At 49.2% G+C, this 17,269-nt stretch overlaps 1 long non-coding RNA gene across 1 annotated transcript; it reads right to left on the reverse strand.

Moving 5' to 3' along the window:
* Positions 1 to 1,263: 1,263 nt before the first annotated feature.
* On the reverse strand, positions 1,264 to 14,698 carry LOC127908298 (uncharacterized). Its single transcript, XR_008066729.1, has 4 exons — positions 13,557 to 14,698; positions 6,490 to 6,908; positions 4,897 to 5,844; positions 1,264 to 3,436 (listed from the first exon to the last, which is right to left on the reverse strand). It is a non-coding gene; the product is annotated as an uncharacterized LOC127908298 (long non-coding RNA).
* Positions 14,699 to 17,269: the final 2,571 nt, after the last annotated feature.

Here is a 17,269-nt window from a genome sequence, read left to right on the forward strand (position 1 = left end):
ACATAGGGTCAGAAGGATAGTAGATGGGACCTGGCTACATAGGGTCAGAAGGATAGTAGATGGGACCTGGCTACATAGGGTCAGAAGGATAGTAGATGGGACCTGGCTACATAGGGTCAGAAGGATAGTAGATGGACCTGGCTACATAGGGTCAGAAGGATAGTAGATGGGACCTGGCTACAGAGTCAGAAGGATAGTAGATGGACCTGGCTACATAGGGTCAGAAGGATAGTAGATGGGACCTGGATACATAGGGTCAGAAGGATAGTAGATGGGACCTGGCTACATAGGGTCAGAAGGATAGTAGATGGACCTGGCTACATAGGGTCAGAAGGATAGTAGATGGGACCTGGCTACATAGGGTCAGAAGGATAGTAGATGGGACCTGGCTACATAGGGTCAGAAGGATAGTAGATGGGACCTGGCTACATAGGGTCAGAAGGATAGTAGATGGACCTGGCTACATAGGGTCAGATGGATAGTAGATGGACCTGGCTACATAGGGTCAGATGGATAGTAGATGGGACCTGGGTCAGAAGGATAGTAGATGGGACCTGGCTACATAGGGTCAGATGGATAGTAGATGGGACCTGGCTACATAGGGTCAGAAGGATAGTAGATGGACCTGGCTACATAGGGTCAGAAGGATAGTAGATGGGACCTGGCTACATAGGGTCAGAAGGATTGTAGATGGACCTGGCTACATAGGGTCAGAAGGATAGTAGATGGGACCTGGCTACATAGGGTCAGAAGGATAGTAGATGGGACCTGGCTACATAGGGTCAGAAGGATAGTAGATGGGACCTGGCTACATAGGGTCAGAAGGATAGTAGATGGACCTGGCTACATAGGGTCAGAAGGATAGTAGATGGGACCTGGCTACATAGGGTCAGAAGGATAGTAGATGGACCTGGGTCAGAAGGATAGTAGATGGACCTGGCTACATAGGGTCAGGAGGATAGTAGATGGACCTGGGTCAGAAGGATAGTAGATGGGACCTGGCTACATAGGGTCAGAAGGATCGTAGATGGACCTGGCTACATAGGGTCAGAAGGATAGTAGATGGGACCTGGCTACATAGGGTCAGAAGGATAGTAGATGGACCTGGCTACATAGGGTCAGAAGGATAGTAGATGGGACCTGGCTACATAGGGTCAGAAGGATAGTAGATGGACCTGGCTACATAGGGTCAGAAGGATAGTAGATGGGACCTGGCTACATAGGGTCAGAAGGATAGTAGATGGACCTGGGTCAGAAGGATAGTAGATGGACCTGGCTACATAGGGTCAGAAGGATAGTAGATGGACCTGGCTACATAGGGTCAGAAGGATAGTAGATGGACCTGGCTGCATAGGGTCAGAAGGATAATAGATGGACCTGGCTACATAGGGTCAGAAGGATAGTAGATGGACCTGGCTACATAGGGTCAGAAGGATAGTAGATGGACCTGGGTCAGAAGGATAGTAGATGGACCTGGCTACATAGGGTCAGAAGGATAGTAGATGGACCTGGCTACATAGGGTCAGAAGGATAGTAGATGGACCTGGCTACATAGGGTCAGAAGGATAGTAGATGGGACCTGGCTACATAGGGTCAGAAGGATAGTAGATGGGACCTGGCTACATAGGGTCAGAAGGATAGTAGATGGGACCTGGCTACATAGGGTCAGAAGGATAGTAGATGGACCTGGCTACATAGGGTCAGAAGGATAGTAGATGGACCTGGCTACATAGGGACAGAAGGATAGTAGATGGACCTGGCTACATAGGGTCAGAAGGATAGTAGATGGGACCTGGCTACATAGGGTCAGAAGGATAGTAGATGGGAACTGGCTACATAGGGTCAGAAGGATAGTAGATGGGAACTGGCTACATAGGGTCAGAAGGATAGTAGATGGGAACTGGCTACATAGGGTCAGAAGGATAGTAGATGGGAACTGGCTACATAGGGTCAGAAGGATAGTAGATGGACCTGGCTACATAGGGTCAGAAGGATAGTAGATGGGACCTGGCTACATAGGGTCAGAAGGATAGTAGATGGGACCTGGCTACATAGGGTCAGAAGGATAGTAGATGGACCTGGCTACATAGGGTCAGAAGGATAGTAGATGGACCTGGCTACATAGGGTCAGAAGGATAGTAGATGGGACCTGGCTACATAGAGTCAGAAGGATAGTAGATGGACCTGGCTACATAGGGTCAGAAGGATAGTAGATGGGACCTGGCTACATAGGGTCAGAAGGATAGTAGATGGGACTTGGCTACATAGGGTCAGAAGGATAGTAGATGGACCTGGGTCAGAAGGATAGTAGATGGACCTGGCTACATAGGATCAGGAGGATAGTAGATGGACCTGGCTACATAGGGTCAGAAGGATAGTAGATGGGACCTGGCTACATAGGGTCAGAAGGATAGTAGATGGGACCTGGCTACATAGGGTCAGAAGGATAGTAGATGGGACCTGGCTACATAGGGTCAGAAGGATCGTAGATGGACCTGACTACATAGGGTCAGAAGGATAGTAGATGGGACCTGGCTACATAGGGTCAGAAGGATAGTAGATGGACCTGGCTACATAGGGTCAGAAGGATAGTAGATGGGACCTGGCTACATAGGGTCAGAAGGATAGTAGATGGACCTGGGTCAGAAGGATAGTAGATGGACCTGGCTACATAGGGTCAGGAGGATAGTAGATGGACCTGGGTCAGAAGGATAGTAGATGGGACCTGGCTACATAGGGTCAGGAGGATAGTAGATGGACCTGGCTACATAGGGTCAGAAGGATAGTAGATGGACCTGGCTACATAGGGTCAGAAGGATAGTAGATGGGACCTGGCTACATAGGGTCAGAAGGATAGTAGATGGACCTGGCTACATAGGGTCAGAAGGATAGTAGATGGGACCTGGCTACATAGGGTCAGAAGGATAGTAGATGGGACCTGGCTACATAGGGTCAGAAGGATAGTAGATGGATCTGGCTACATGGGGTCAGAAGGATAGTAGATGGGCCTGGCTACATAGGGTCAGAAGGATAGTAGATGGGACCTGGCTACATAGGGTCAGAAGGATAGTAGATGGACCTGGCTACATAGGGTCAGAAGGATAGTAGATGGGACCTGGCTACATAGGGTCAGAAGGATAGTAGATGGGACCTGGCTACATAGGGTCAGAAGGATAGTAGATGGGACCTGGCTACATAGGGTCAGAAGGATAGTAGATGGACCTGGCTACATAGGGTCAGAAGGATAGTAGATGGACCTGGCTACATAGGGTCAGAAGGATAGTAGATGGACCTGGCTACATAGGGTCAGAAGGATAGTAGATGGGACCTGGCTACATAGGGTCAGAAGGATAGTAGATGGGACCTGGCTACATAGGGTCAGAAGGATAGTAGATGGGACCTGGCTACATAGGGTCAGAAGGATAGTAGATGGGAACTGGCTACATAGGGTCAGAAGGATAGTAGATGGACCTGGCTACATAGGGTCAGAAGGATAGTAGATGGGAACTGGCTACATAGGGTCAGAAGGATAGTAGATGGACCTGGCTACATAGGGTCAGAAGGATAGTAGATGGACCTGGCTACATAGGGTCAGAAGGATAGTAGATGGACCTGGGTCAGAAGGATAGTAGATGGACCTGGCTACATAGGGTCAGAAGGATAGTAGATGGACCTGGCTACATAGGGTCAGAAGGATAGTAGATGGGACCTGGCTACATAGGGTCACAAGGATAGTAGATGCACCTGGGTCAGAAGGATAGTAGATGGACCTGGCTACATAGGATCACAAGGATAGTAGATGGGACCTGGGTCAGAAGGATAGTAGATGGGACCTGGCTACATAGGGTCAGAAGGATAGTAGATGGACCTGGGTCAGAAGGATAGTAGATGGGACCTGGCTACATAGGGTCAGAAGGATAGTAGATGGACCTGGCTACATAGGGTCAGAAGGATAGTAGATGGACCTGGCTACATAGGGTCAGAAGGATAGTAGATGGACCTGGCTACATAGGGTCAGATGGATAGTAGATGGACCTGGCTACATAGGGTCAGATGGATAGTAGATGGACCTGGCTACATAGGGTCAGAAGGATAGTAGATGGACCTGGCTACATAGGGTCAGAAGGATAGTAGATGGGACCTGGCTACATAGGGTCAGAAGGATAGTAGATGGACCTGGCTACATAGGGTCAGAAGGATAGTAGATGGACCTGGCTACATAGAGTCAGAAGGATAGTAGATGGGACCTGGGTCAGAAGGATAGTAGATGGGACCTGGCTACATAGGGTCAGAAGGATAGTAGATGGACCTGGCTACATAGGGTCAGAAGGATAGTAGATGGACCTGGCTACATAGGGTCAGAAGGATAGTAGATGGGACCTGGGTCAGAAGGATAGTAGATGGGACCTGGCTACATAGGGTCAGAAGGATAGTAGATTGGACCTGGCTATATAGGGTCAGAAGGATAGTAGATGGGACCTGGCTACATAGGGTCAGATGGATAGTAGATGGACCTGGCTACATAGGGTCAGAAGGATAGTAGATGGGACCTGGCTACATAGGGTCAGAAGGATAGTAGATGGACCTGGCTACATAGGGTCAGAAGGATAGTAGATGGACCTGGCTACATAGGGTCAGAAGGATAGTAGATGGGACCTGGCTACATAGGGTCAGAAGGATAGTAGATGGACCTGGCTACATAGGGTCAGAAGGATAGTAGATGGGACCTGGCTACATAGGGTCAGAAGGATAGTAGATGGGACCTGGGTCAGGAGGATAGTAGATGGGACCAGGCTACATAGGGTCAGAAGGATAGTAGATGGGACCTGGCTACATAGGGTCAGAAGGATAGTAGATGGACCTGGCTACATAGGGTCAGAAGGATAGTAGATGGACCTGGCTACATAGGGTCAGAAGGATAGTAGATGGGAACTGGCTACATAGGGTCAGAAGGATAGTAGATGGACCTGGCTACATAGGGTCAGAAGGATAGTAGATGGGAACTGGCTACATAGGGTCAGAAGGATAGTAGATGGACCTGGCTACATAGGGTCAGAAGGATAGTAGATGGACCTGGCTACATAGGGTCAGAAGGATAGTAGATGGACCTGGGTCAGAAGGATAGTAGATGGACCTGGCTACATAGGGTCAGAAGGATAGTAGATGGACCTGGCTACATAGGGTCAGAAGGATAGTAGATGGGACCTGGCTACATAGGGTCAGAAGGATAGTAGATGGGACCTGGCTACATAGGGTCAGAAGGATAGTAGATGGGACCTGGGTCAGGAGGATAGTAGATGGGACCAGGCTACATAGGGTCAGAAGGATAGTAGATGGGACCTGGCTACATAGGGTCAGAAGGATAGTAGATGGACCTGGCTACATAGGGTCAGAAGGATAGTAGATGGGAACTGGCTACATAGGGTCAGAAGGATAGTAGATGGGAACTGGCTACATAGGGTCAGAAGGATAGTAGATGGACCTGGCTACATAGGGTCAGAAGGATAGTAGATGGGAACTGGCTACATAGGGTCAGAAGGATAGTAGATGGACCTGGCTACATAGGGTCAGAAGGATAGTAGATGGACCTGGCTACATAGGGTCAGAAGGATAGTAGATGGACCTGGGTCAGAAGGATAGTAGATGGACCTGGCTACATAGGGTCAGAAGGATAGTAGATGGACCTGGCTACATAGGGTCAGAAGGATAGTAGATGGGACCTGGCTACATAGGGTCACAAGGATAGTAGATGCACCTGGGTCAGAAGGATAGTAGATGGACCTGGCTACATAGGATCACAAGGATAGTAGATGGGACCTGGGTCAGAAGGATAGTAGATGGGACCTGGCTACATAGGGTCAGAAGGATAGTAGATGGACCTGGGTCAGAAGGATAGTAGATGGGACCTGGCTACATAGGGTCAGAAGGATAGTAGATGGACCTGGCTACATAGGGTCAGAAGGATAGTAGATGGACCTGGCTACATAGGGTCAGAAGGATAGTAGATGGACCTGGCTACATAGGGTCAGATGGATAGTAGATGGACCTGGCTACATAGGGTCAGATGGATAGTAGATGGACCTGGCTACATAGGGTCAGAAGGATAGTAGATGGACCTGGCTACATAGGGTCAGAAGGATAGTAGATGGGACCTGGCTACATAGGGTCAGAAGGATAGTAGATGGACCTGGCTACATAGGGTCAGAAGGATAGTAGATGGAACTGGCTACATAGGGTCAGAAGGATAGTAGGTGGGACCTGGGTCAGAAGGATAGAAGAAAGGACCTGGCTACATAGGGTCAGAAGGATAGTAGATGGGACCTGGCTACATAGGGTCAGAAGGATAGTAGATGGGACCTGGCTACATAGGGTCAGAAGGATAGTAGATGGACCTGGCTACATAGGGTCAGAAGGATAATAGATGGACCTGGCTACATAGGGTCAGAAGGATAATAGATGGGACCTGGGTCAGAAGGATAGTAGATGGACCTGGCTACATAGGGTCAGAAGGATAGTAGATTGGACCTGGCTATATAGGGTCAGAAGGATAGTAGATGGGACCTGGCTACATAGGGTCAGATGGATAGTAGATGGACCTGGCTACATAGGGTCAGAAGGATAGTAGATGGGACCTGGCTACATAGGGTCAGAAGGATAGTAGATGGACCTGGCTACATAGGGTCAGAAGGATAGTAGATGGACCTGGCTACATAGGGTCAGAAGGATAGTAGATGGGACCTGGCTACATAGGGTCAGAAGGATAGTAGATGGACCTGGCTACATAGGGTCAGAAGGATAGTAGATGGGACCTGGCTACATAGGGTCAGAAGGATAGTAGATGGGACCTGGGTCAGGAGGATAGTAGATGGGACCAGGCTACATAGGGTCAGAAGGATAGTAGATGGGACCTGGCTACATAGGGTCAGAAGGATAGTAGAGATGGACCTGGCTACATAGGGTCAGAAGGATAGTAGATGGACCTGGCTACATAGGGTCAGAAGGATAGTAGATGGACCTGGCTACATAGGGTCAGAAGGATAGTAGATGGGACCTGGCTACATAGGGTCAGAAGGATAGTAGATGGACCTGGCTACATAGGGTCAGAAGGATAGTAGATGGGACCTGGCTACATAGGGTCAGAAGGATAGTAGATGGGACCTGGGTCAGGAGGATAGTAGATGGGACCAGGCTACATAGGGTCAGAAGGATAGTAGATGGGACCAGGCTACATAGGGTCAGAAGGATAGTAGATGGGACCTGGCTACATAGGGTCAGAAGGATAGTAGATGGACCTGGCTACATAGGGTCAGAAGGATAGTAGATGGGACCTGGCTACATAGGGTCAGAAGGATAGTAGATGGACCTGGCTACATAGGGTCAGAAGGATAGTAGATGGGACCTGGCTACATAGGGTCAGAAGGATAGTAGATGGACCTGGCTACATAGGGTCAGAAGGATAGTAGATGGAACCTGGCTACATAGGGTCAGAAGGATAGTAGATGGACCTGGGTCAGAAGGATAGTAGATGGACCTGGCTACATAGGGTCAGAAGGATAGTAGATGGACCTGGCTACATAGGGTCAGAAGGATAGTAGATGGACCTGGCTGCATAGGGTCAGAAGGATAATAGATGGACCTGGCTACATAGGGTCAGAAGGATAGTAGATGGACCTGGCTACATAGGGTCAGAAGGATAGTAGATGGACCTGGGTCAGAAGGATAGTAGATGGACCTGGCTACATAGGGTCAGAAGGATAGTAGATGGACCTGGTTACATAGGGTCAGAAGGATAGTAGATGGACCTGGCTACATAGGGTCAGAAGGATAGTAGATGGACCTGGGTCAGAAGGATAGTAGATGGACCTGGCTACATAGGGTCAGAAGGATAGTAGATGGACCTGGGTCAGAAGGATAGTAGATGGACCTGGCTACATAGGGTCAGATGGATAGTAGATGGACCTGGCTACATAGGGTCAGATGGATAGTAGATGGACCTGGCTACATAGGGTCAGAAGGATAGTAGATGGACCTGGCTACATAGGGTCAGAAGGATAGTAGATGGACCTGGTTACATAGGGTCAGAAGGATAGTAGATGGACCTGGCTACATAGGGTCAGAAGGATAGTAGATGGACCTGGCTACATAGGGTCAGAAGGATAGTAGATGGGACCTGGGTCAGAAGGATAGTAGATGGGACCTGGCTACATAGGGTCAGAAGGATAGTAGATGGACCTGGCTACATAGGGTCAGAAGGATAGTAGATGGACCTGGCTACATAGGGTCAGAAGGATAGTAGATGGGACCTGGGTCAGAAGGATAGTAGATGGGACCTGGCTACATAGGGTCAGAAGGATAGTAGATTGGACCTGGCTATATAGGGTCAGAAGGATAGTAGATGGGACCTGGCTACATAGGGTCAGATGGATAGTAGATGGACCTGGCTACATAGGGTCAGAAGGATAGTAGATGGGACCTGGCTACATAGGGTCAGAAGGATAGTAGATGGACCTGGCTACATAGGGTCAGAAGGATAGTAGATGGACCTGGCTACATAGGGTCAGAAGGATAGTAGATGGACCTGGCTACATAGGGTCAGAAGGATAGTAGATGGACCTGGCTACATAGGGTCAGAAGGATAGTAGATGGGACCTGGCTACATAGGGTCAGAAGGATAGTAGATGGGACCTGGGTCAGGAGGATAGTAGATGGACCAGGCTACATAGGGTCAGAAGGATAGTAGATGGGACCTGGCTACATAGGGTCAGAAGGATAGTAGATGGACCTGGCTACATAGGGTCAGAAGGATAGTAGATGGACCTGGCTACATAGGGCCAGAAGGATAGTAGATGGGACCTGGCTACATAGGGTCAGAAGGATAGTAGATGGACCTGGCTACATAGGGTCAGAAGGATAGTAGATGGGACCTGGCTACATAGGGTCAGAAGGATAGTAGATGGACCTGGCTACATAGGGTCAGAAGGATAGTAGATGGACCTGGCTACATAGGGTCAGAAGGATAGTAGATGGACCTGGGTCAGAAGGATAGTAGATGGACCTGGCTACATAGGGTCAGAAGGATAGTAGATGGACCTGGCTACATAGGGTCAGAAGGATAGTAGATGGGACCTGGCTACATAGGGTCAGAAGGATAGTAGATGGGACCTGGCTACATAGGGTCAGAAGGATAGTAGATGGGACCTGGGTCAGGAGGATAGTAGATGGACCAGGCTACATAGGGTCAGAAGGATAGTAGATGGGACCTGGCTACATAGGGTCAGAAGGATAGTAGATGGACCTGGCTACATAGGGTCAGAAGGATAGTAGATGGGAACTGGCTACATAGGGTCAGAAGGATAGTAGATGGGAACTGGCTACATAGGGTCAGAAGGATAGTAGATGGACCTGGCTACATAGGGTCAGAAGGATAGTAGATGGGAACTGGCTACATAGGGTCAGAAGGATAGTAGATGGACCTGGCTACATAGGGTCAGAAGGATAGTAGATGGACCTGGCTACATAGGGTCAGAAGGATAGTAGATGGACCTGGGTCAGAAGGATAGTAGATGGACCTGGCTACATAGGGTCAGAAGGATAGTAGATGGACCTGGCTACATAGGGTCAGAAGGATAGTAGATGGGACCTGGCTACATAGGGTCACAAGGATAGTAGATGCACCTGGGTCAGAAGGATAGTAGATGGCACCTGGCTACATAGGATCACAAGGATAGCAGATGGGACCTGGGTCAGAAGGATAGTAGATGGGACCTGGCTACATAGGGTCAGAAGGATAGTAGATGGACCTGGGTCAGAAGGATAGTAGATGGGACCTGGCTACATAGGGTCAGAAGGATAGTAGATGGACCTGGCTACATAGGGTCAGAAGGATAGTAGATGGACCTGGCTACATAGGGTCAGAAGGATAGTAGATGGACCTGGCTACATAGGGTCAGATGGATAGTAGATGGACCTGGCTACATAGGGTCAGATGGATAGTAGATGGACCTGGCTACATAGGGTCAGAAGGATAGTAGATGGACCTGGCTACATAGGGTCAGAAGGATAGTAGATGGGACCTGGCTACATAGGGTCAGAAGGTTAGTAGATGGGACCTGGCTACATAGGGTCAGAAGGATAGTAGATGGACCTGGCTACATAGGGTCAGAAGGATAGTAGATGGGACCTGGGTCAGAAGGATAGTAGATGGGACCTGGCTACATAGGGTCAGAAGGATAGTAGATGGGACCTGGCTACATAGGGTCAGAAGGATAGTAGATGGGACCTGGCTACATAGGGTCAGAAGGATAGTAGATGGACCTGGCTACATAGGGTCAGAAGGATAGTAGATGGACCTGGCTACATAGGGTCAGAAGGATAGTAGATGGGACCTGGGTCAGAAGGATAGTAGATGGGACCTGGCTACATAGGGTCAGAAGGATAGTAGATGGACCTGGCTACATAGGGTCAGAAGGATAGTAGATGGACCTGGCTACATAGGGTCAGAAGGATAGTAGATGGACCTGGCTACATAGGGTCAGAAGGATAGTAGATGGGACCTGGCTACATAGGGTCAGAAGGATAGTAGATGGGACCTGGCTACATAGGGTCAGAAGGATAGTAGATGGGACCTGGCTACATAGGGTCAGAAGGATAGTAGATGGACCTGGCTACATAGGGTCAGAAGGATAGTAGATGGGAACTGGCTACATAGGGTCAGAAGGATAGTAGATGGACCTGGCTACATAGGGTCAGAAGGATAGTAGATGGACCTGGCTACATAGGGTCAGAAGGATAGTAGATGGACCTGGGTCAGAAGGATAGTAGATGGACCTGGCTACATAGGGTCAGAAGGATAGTAGATGGACCTGGCTACATAGGGTCAGAAGGATAGTAGATGGGACCTGGCTACATAGGGTCACAAGGATAGTAGGATAGTAGATGTCACCTGGATAGTAGATGGACCTGGCTACATAGGGTCACAAGGATAGTAGATGGGACCTGGCTACATAGGGTCAGAAGGATAGTAGATGGACCTGGCTACATAGGGTCAGAAGGATAGTAGATGGGACCTGGCTACATAGGGTCAGAAGGATAGTAGATGGGACCTGGGTCAGGAGGATAGTAGATGGGACCAGGCTACATAGGGTCAGAAGGATAGTAGATGGGACCTGGCTACATAGGGTCAGAAGGATAGTAGATGGACCTGGCTACATAGGGTCAGAAGGATAGTAGATGGACCTGGCTACATAGGGTCAGAAGGATAGTAGATGGACCTGGCTACATAGGGTCAGAAGGATAGTAGATGGGACCTGGCTACATAGGGTCAGAAGGATAGTAGATGGACCTGGCTACATAGGGTCAGAAGGATAGTAGATGGGACCTGGCTACATAGGGTCAGAAGGATAGTAGATGGGACCTGGGTCAGGAGGATAGTAGATGGACCTGGCTACATAGGGTCAGAAGGATAGTAGAGATGGACATAGGGTCAGAAGGATAGTAGATGGGACCTGGCTACATAGGGTCAGAAGGATAGTAGATGGACCTGGCTACATAGGGTCAGAAGGATAGTAGATGGGACCTGGCTACATAGGGTCAGAAGGATAGTAGATGGACCTGGCTACATAGGGTCAGAAGGATAGTAGATGGGACCTGGCTACATAGGGTCAGAAGGATAGTAGATGGACCTGGCTACATAGGGTCAGAAGGATAGTAGATGGAACCTGGCTACATAGGGTCAGAAGGATAGTAGATGGACCTGGGTCAGAAGGATAGTAGATGGACCTGGCTACATAGGGTCAGAAGGATAGTAGATGGACCTGGCTACATAGGGTCAGAAGGATAGTAGATGGACCTGGCTACATAGGGTCAGAAGGATAGTAGATGGACCTGGGTACATAGGGTCAGAAGGATAGTAGATGGACCTGGCTACATAGGGTCAGAAGGATAGTAGATGGACCTGGGTCAGAAGGATAGTAGATGGACCTGGCTACATAGGGTCAGAAGGATAGTAGATGGACCTGGCTACATAGGGTCAGAAGGATAGTAGATGGACCTGGCTACATAGGGTCAGAAGGATAGTAGATGGGACCTGGCTACATAGGGTCAGAAGGATAGTAGATGGGACCTGGCTACATAGGGTCAGAAGGATAGTAGATGGACCTGGCTACATGGGTCAGAAGGATAGTAGATGGACCTGGCTACATAGGGTCAGAAGGATAGTAGATGGACCTGGCTACATAGGGTCAGAAGGATAGTAGATGGACCTGGCTACATAGGGTCAGAAGGATAGTAGATGGGACCTGGCTACATAGGGTCAGAAGGATAGTAGATGGGAACTGGCTACATAGGGTCAGAAGGATAGTAGATGGGAACTGGCTACATAGGGTCAGAAGGATAGTAGATGGACTGGCTACATAGGGTCAGAAGGATAGTAGATGGACCTGGCTACATAGGGTCAGAAGGATAGTAGATGGACCTGGCTACATAGGGTCAGATGGATAGTAGATGGACCTGGCCATAGGGTCAGAAGGATAGTAGATGGACCTGGCTACATAGGGTCAGAAGGATAGTAGATGGACCTGGCTACATAGGGTCAGAAGGATAGTAGATGGGACCTGGCTACATAGGGTCAGAAGGATAGTAGATGGAGGATAGGGTCAGAAGGAGTAGATGGACCTGGCTACATAGGGTCAGAAGGATAGTAGATGGGACCTGGGTCAGAAGGATAGTAGATGGGACCTGGCTACATAGGGTCAGAAGGATAGTAGATGGACCTGGCTACATAGGGTCAGAAGGATAGTAGATGGACCTGGCTACATAGGGTCAGAAGGATAGTAGATGGGACCTGGGTCAGAAGGATAGTAGATGGACCTGGCTACATAGGGTCAGAAGGATAGTAGATTGGACCTGGCTACATAGGGTCAGAAGGATAGTAGATGGACCTGGCTACATAGGGTCAGATGGATAGTAGATGGACCTGGCTACATAGGGTCAGAAGGATAGTAGATGGGACCTGGCTACATAGGGTCAGAAGGATAGTAGATGGACCTGGCTACATAGGGTCAGAAGGATAGTAGATGGACCTGGCTACATAGGGTCAGAAGGATAGTAGATGGACCTGGCTACATAGGGTCAGAAGGATAGTAGATGGACCTGGCTACATAGGGTCAGAAGGATAGTAGATGGGACCTGGCTACATAGGGTCAGAAGGATAGTAGATGGGACCTGATGGGACCAGGCTACATAGGGTCAGAAGGATAGTAGATGGGACCTGGCTACATAGGGTCAGAAGGATAGTAGATGGACCTGGCTACATAGGGTCAGTAGATGGACCTGGATAGGTCAGAAGGATAGGGACCTGGCTACATAGGGTCAGAAGGATAGTAGATGGGACCTGGCTACATAGGGTCAGAAGGATAGTAGATGGACCTGGCTACATAGGGTCAGAAGGATAGTAGATGGACCTGGCTACATAGGGTCAGGATAGTAGATGGGACCTGGGTCCAGGAGGATAGTAGATGGACCAGGCTACATAGGGTCAGAAGGATAGTAGATGGGACCTGGCTACATAGGGTCAGAAGGATAGTAGATGGACCTGGCTACATAGGGTCAGAAGGATAGTAGATGGACCTGGCTACATAGGGTCAGAAGGATAGTAGATGGACCTGGCTACATAGGGTCAGAAGGATAGTAGATGGGACCTGGCTACATAGGGTCAGAAGGATAGTAGATGGACCTGGCTACATAGGGTCAGAAGGATAGTAGATGGGACCTGGCTACATAGGGTCAGAAGGATAGTAGATGGACCTGGGTCAGAAGGATAGTAGATGGACCTGGCTACATAGGGTCAGAAGGATAGTAGATGGACCTGGCTACATAGGGTCAGAAGGATAGTAGATGGACCTGGCTGCATAGGGTCAGAAGGATAATAGATGGACCTGGCTACATAGGGTCAGAAGGATAGTAGATGGACCTGGCTACATAGGGTCAGAAGGATAGTAGATGGACCTGGGTCAGAAGGATAGTAGATGGACCTGGCTACATAGGGTCAGAAGGATAGTAGATGGACCTGGCTACATAGGGTCAGAAGGATAGTAGATGGACCTGGCTACATAGGGTCAGAAGGATAGTAGATGGGACCTGGCTACATAGGGTCAGAAGGATAGTAGATGGGACCTGGCTACATAGGGTCAGAAGGATAGTAGATGGGACCTGGCTACATAGGGTCAGAAGGATAGTAGATGGACCTGGCTACATAGGGTCAGAAGGATAGTAGATGGACCTGGCTACATAGGGACAGAAGGATAGTAGATGGACCTGGCTACATAGGGTCAGAAGGATAGTAGATGGGACCTGGCTACATAGGGTCAGAAGGATAGTAGATGGGAACTGGCTACATAGGGTCAGAAGGATAGTAGATGGGAACTGGCTACATAGGGTCAGAAGGATAGTAGATGGGAACTGGCTACATAGGGTCAGAAGGATAGTAGATGGGAACTGGCTACATAGGGTCAGAAGGATAGTAGATGGACCTGGCTACATAGGGTCAGAAGGATAGTAGATGGGACCTGGCTACATAGGGTCAGAAGGATAGTAGATGGGACCTGGCTACATAGGGTCAGAAGGATAGTAGATGGACCTGGCTACATAGGGTCAGAAGGATAGTAGATGGACCTGGCTACATAGGGTCAGAAGGATAGTAGATGGGACCTGGCTACATAGGGTCAGAAGGATAGTAGATGGACTACTAGGGTCAGAAGGATAGTAGATGGGACCTGGCTACATAGGGTCAGAAGGATAGTAGATGGGACTTGGCTACATAGGGTCAGAAGGATAGTAGATGGACCTGGGTCAGAAGGATAGTAGATGGACCTGGCTACATAGGATCAGGAGGATAGTAGATGGACCTGGCTACATAGGGTCAGAAGGATAGTAGATGGGACCTGGCTACATAGGGTCAGAAGGATAGTAGATGGGACCTGGCTACATAGGGTCAGAAGGATAGTAGATGGGACCTGGCTACATAGGGTCAGAAGGATCGTAGATGGACCTGACTAGGGTCAGAAGGATAGTAGATGGACCTGGCTACATAGGGTCAGAAGGATAGTAGATGGACCTGGCTACATAGGGTCAGAAGGATAGTAGATGGGACCTGGCTACATAGGGTCAGAAGGATAGTAGATGGACCTCAGAAGGATAGTAGATGGACCTGGCTACAGGGTCAGGAGGTAGATGGAAGGATAGTAGATGGGACCTGGCTACATAGGGTCAGGAGGATAGTAGATGGACCTGGCTACATAGGGTCAGAAGGATAGTAGATGGACCTGGCTACATAGGGTCAGAAGGATAGTAGATGGGACCTGGCTACATAGGGTCAGAAGGATAGTAGATGGACCTGGCTACATAGGGTCAGAAGGATAGTAGATGGGACCTGGCTACATAGGGTCAGAAGGATAGTAGATGGGACCTGGCTACATAGGGTCAGAAGGATAGTAGATGGATCTGGCTACATGGGGTCAGAAGGATAGTAGATGGACCTGGCTACATAGGGTCAGAAGGATAGTAGATGGGACCTGGCTACATAGGGTCAGAAGGATAGTAGATGGACCTGGCTACATAGGGTCAGGGTCAGAAGGATAGTAGATGGGACCTGGCTACATAGGGTCAGAAGGATAGTAGATGGGACCTGGCTACATAGGGTCAGAAGGATAGTAGATGGACCTGGCTACATAGGGTCAGAAGGATAGTAGATGGACCTGGCTACATAGGGTCAGATGGACCTGGATAGGGTCAGAAGGATAGTAGATGGGACCTGGCTACATAGGGTCAGAAGGATAGTAGATGGACCTGGCTACATAGGGTCAGAAGGATAGTAGATGGGACCTGGCTACATAGGGTCAGAAGGATAGTAGATGGACCTGGCTACATAGGGTCAGAAGGATAGTAGATGGACCTGGCTACATAGGGTCAGAAGGATAGTAGATGGGAACTGGCTACATAGGGTCAGAAGGATAGTAGATGGACCTGGCTACATAGGGTCAGAAGGGATAGTAGATGGACCTGGCTACATAGGTCAGAAGGATAGTAGATGGACCTGGGTCAGAAGGATAGTAGATGGACCTGGCTACATAGGGTCAGAAGGATAGTAGATGGACCTGGCTACATAGGGTCAGAAGGATAGTAGATGGACCTGGCTACATAGGGTCACAAGGATAGTAGATGGCACCTGGGTCAGAAGGATAGTAGATGGACCTGGCTACATAGGATCACAAGGATAGTAGATGGGACCTGGTCAGAAGGATAGTAGATGGACCTGGCTACATAGGGTCAGAAGGATAGTAGATGGACCTGGGTCAGAAGGATAGTAGATGGACCTGGCTACATAGGGTCAGAAGGATAGTAGATGGACCTGGCTACATAGGGTCAGAAGGATAGTAGATGGACCTGGCTACATAGGGTCAGTAGATGGACCTGGGTCAGATGGATAGATGGACCTGGCTACATAGGGTCAGAAGGATAGTAGATGGACCTGGCTACTAGGGTCAGAAGGATAGTAGATGGACCTGGCTACATAGGGTCAGAAGGATAGTAGATGGACCTGGCTACATAGGGTCAGAAGGATAGTAGATGGGACCTGGCTACATAGGGTCAGAAGGATAGTAGAGATGGACCTGGACCTGGCTACATAGGGTCAGAAGGATAGTAGATGGGACCTGGGTCAGAAGGATAGTAGATGGGACCTGGCTACATAGGGTCAGAAGGATAGTAGATGGGACCTGGCTACAGGTCGATGGATATAGGGTCAGAAGGATAGTAGATGGGACCTGGCTACATAGGGTCAGAAGGATAGTAGATGGGACCTGGGTCAGAAGGATAGTAGATGGACCTGGCTACATAGGGTCAGAAGGATAGTAGATGGGACCTGGCTACATAGGGTCAGAAGGATAGTAGATGGGACCTGGCTACATAGGGTCAGATGGATAGTAGATGGACCTGGCTACATAGGGTCAGAAGGATAGTAGATGGGACCTGGCTACATAGGGTCAGAAGGATAGTAGATGGACCTGGCTACATAGGGTCAGAAGGATAGTAGATGGACCTGGCTACATAGGGTCAGAAGGATAGTAGATGGACCTGGCTACATAGGGTCAGAAGGATAGTAGATGGACCTGGCTAGGTCAGAAGGATAGTAGATGGTCAGAAGGATAGTAGATGGGACCTGGCTACATAGGTCAGAAGGATAGTAGATGGGACCTGGGTCAGGAGGATAGTA

Source organism: Oncorhynchus keta, chromosome 17 (assembly GCF_023373465.1).
Source record: "Oncorhynchus keta strain PuntledgeMale-10-30-2019 chromosome 17, Oket_V2, whole genome shotgun sequence".
Taxonomy (NCBI): domain Eukaryota; kingdom Metazoa; phylum Chordata; class Actinopteri; order Salmoniformes; family Salmonidae; genus Oncorhynchus; species Oncorhynchus keta.